General features: G+C 42.3%; 1 pseudogene; it reads left to right on the forward strand.

The window, feature by feature from the left end:
• The first annotated feature begins 201 nt into the window (after window positions 1–201).
• Window positions 202–1,557, forward strand: LOC101840336 (annotated as a pseudogene).
• Window positions 1,558–3,339: the final 1,782 nt, after the last annotated feature.

Below are 3,339 nucleotides of genomic sequence, written 5' to 3' on the forward strand. Positions count from 1 at the left end.
TAGGCTAGCTAGGGAGATTTTTCTTTTATAGAATCTCAAACCAGGCTGGTCCAGTGATGCACACCTTTAATTGCAGTACTCAGGAGGCAGAGGCAGGAGGGCCTCTCCAAGATTGGCATCAGCCAGGGATACATAGTGAGATCCTGCATTAGGGGCAGAGGAAACCCTAAGTGAATATGTGTTGTTCACATAAGCCCAGCCATGTCAAGGACCCAGTGCCATCTCCAGGAGTGGCAAACGACTGACCAGTGTGTTCAAGAACATCAACCACAGTTCCCTCTTTGGGATGACTGTAGCTCCAGTCTATTCCCCTACAGAGACTCCCTCTCAAGATCAGCTAAGCCTGCCTCCTTGTCCAGCTGTATACGGTAAACCTGCCTCCCCAGGCCAGCGTTCTTAACCACTGAAGCATCTCTCCAGCCCAAAGAATAAGTCAATTTTGAAAAGAAAAATCTTAACTAAGATCCAGGGCACCAAGGCTTGCCCAGGCTAGAGGGGCTGAAAGCCATCCATATGAAGCACAGACAGAAACAAAACAACAAGAAACTAACTCCCAGTGTTGGAACCTGAGAGACAAATGGGAAGATTTCAATAAAGATGACAGAACAACCAATCTAAGGGTCATATGGAGAATACCAGCGGCAGGCAGATGTGGGGTTGAAATCTGTTTTATACTTCATTTGCCTCGAGCTTGGAAACTTTGTTTAAACAGTCTTACTCTTCCTTATTCTGATTGTTGGACATCGGAGTTGTTTCTGTTTAATAGTATTGTGTATCACACATCTGTATCTACCTATGACTTAATAGGAGAGATTCCTTGAAGCAAAATGTCAAGAGTTTGCTCCCTGAAGAGAGTGAGGGTTCTTGGACACTGGCAGTCACTTGTGTGATCCAAGGGAGATACTCTTTGCTTTCAACAGCGAAAATGAGTCATGCAGAGTTAAATTAAGAACACCTCTTGGAAATATATTACTGGATGCTATTTGTTTGGTACCTAGCAAGAACATAGTATATGGCATCATTTTTACATATGGGGTATCAGGAGCTCGTATCTTGCATCTCATGGGGTTTGTTTTGCCTAAGATTTACTTGCAAAGGCCTTAATATTAAGTCATATCTAGCAGTTCTGAATTACCTAAGGACCTCCGGAGAATATAAACTTGCTGGCGTTTTTTCCTGGAGGCTGTTGGAAAGACTCAAGAGTAGCTGCTTCTGGAATGTGTCACACAGAACCAGGTGACACAGATGCTTTTGTTCGGGTCTTATTTGTATCTCTGAGCCACTGCACCATCCAAAGCAGCAGCAGAAACACAGAGATCAAGGTCTCCTCTGCATAAAGGATCCTGTCCTGTTTGCATCAGCCTCGGTATGAAATTCCTGAAAAGAACTCTTTGGAGAAAGTGGCACAGAAGATGCAAGCTTCCAGTAAAATCCATTGGCTAGAGAAGGCAAATCATTTCACGGCAGTGAAAAAGAGGGTTGACAAATGTTTTCAAAGAAGTAAATACACAGATCTTGTTTTAGATCCAAGAAATGACAGAAATGGACAAGAAATAATTGTCATTAAAAACTATGTTATGTTGGTTCCAGGCCAGCCTGGTCTACAGAGCAAGTTCCAGGTCAACCTGGGCTACACAGAGAAACCCTGTCTCACCCTTCCCTGCCAAAACTTTGTTATTTTGAAAAAATGTACAGTTAATTTGATAAAGAACAACAACAACAATAATAAAAAGGTCAAAGGTATGAATTAGGTGTCCCTGTCAGATGGCCTCCCCCAGTCTCAGCACTCAGAATTTCAGTGTGTTGGTGGCACTGAGACTCTTGCTTCTTAGCACCCTCCACTGTTGCTTTCACAACAAAATATTGGTTTTTGTTTTTGAGACAACATGGTCATACTAGCCCTGGATGGCCTAGAATTTCATATGTAGACCAGGCTAGCCAGGAACTCACAGAGATCTCCCTGCCTCTGCCCTCTGAGTACTAGAATTAAACATGCATGCTGCCACACCTGGCTGGCCCCATTGTTCTGTTATGCGGCAATTCTAACTGCTAATAAAGTTGCCATTTCCACACATACGTATGTCTTTCATAGACTGCCAGTTTATACGGCCTGCATCTATTTCCTATGCCTCTCTGTTTTTTTCATTGCTCAATTAAGAATTATTTACACACCACAGAGAAACCCTGTCTCAGAAAAAAAAAAAAAAGAATTATTTACACACCAAAACCCCAGCCAACAGTTTTGGGCACCATAAATTAGCAAGTTTTTTTGTTTTGTTTTGTTTACCTAATTTTTCATGATGTCTCTTTCATATTCAGAGGCTTAAGATGAATGTAGCTGAAAAACTTCAAATTGTCTAAAATCATCCAGGTACATGTTCCTGGTAATCATGGGGGAAAATACATTTAGATGTGTGTGCTCTGGCCTTGGTGTGGGTCAGATGTGCAGATATAAAAAGAGAATATTAAAAACTCAGAAATGAAGAAAGTCACTCATACACAGATTCATTTTTTTTCTTTTTGACACAGGGTATCTCTATGTAGACTAGGCTAGCCTCAAACTCACAAAAATTCACCTACCTCTGGTAAAGCTTCACCATCAACCAGCATCAGAAACTTAGAGAGGGAAACTCCAAAGAGGCTGAAGGTCTAGGAAATGACCCAGACCTGCTACTGCACAATTCAGAGACATAGAGAGAATTCTATTTTGTCATCTGAATAATGAGCTATAGAGTCATAAAAGCTTTCTAAATAAAAAAATAATTTTCTTCCAATTTATGTAAAAATTGACCTTTTACTGGATCCGTGGCGCTGCGAAGGAAGAGGAAACACACAGAGACATTGTCCCTGTTCTGGTTAAAAAGCCTGTTGTGTTTAATGGAGAAGAGTTCTCAGGCTGACGCCAGGTGACAACAGGCTGAGGGTGCAGCTGCCACCTAGCTTTCCACCACATCGAGGGCTGAGAAGATAGAGACAGTCAAGAATAGATTTTTAAATTTGTAAGTGGCTAAGAGTTAAAAAAAAATGTATACAGAGATTAACATTGTAACCAACTCCTTCCTCCCGCTCTTTGGGGGTGGGGTGCTAACACAGGACTCTGATTGGCACCCTTCCTAAGACACACCCACAGACACTGAACTCTGCGGGTGGACTGCTGTGACTGTCCAGACCTGAGGTGGAAGAAACTGTTCTGGGGAATCCAAAGTGGTGGCGACCACGGAGCAGTGGCGACCACAGCAAGCCAGCAGCATTGCTTTGGAAGGGTTGGTTTGCTTTGGTATTTTCCAGCTTACGTTTTAAAAACCATACAGACACTCACACACAATTTAAATATAGAAT

The sequence above is a fragment of the Mesocricetus auratus genome, unplaced genomic scaffold, assembly GCF_017639785.1.
Source record: "Mesocricetus auratus isolate SY011 unplaced genomic scaffold, BCM_Maur_2.0 Super-Scaffold_6730, whole genome shotgun sequence".
Classification (NCBI taxonomy): domain Eukaryota; kingdom Metazoa; phylum Chordata; class Mammalia; order Rodentia; family Cricetidae; genus Mesocricetus; species Mesocricetus auratus.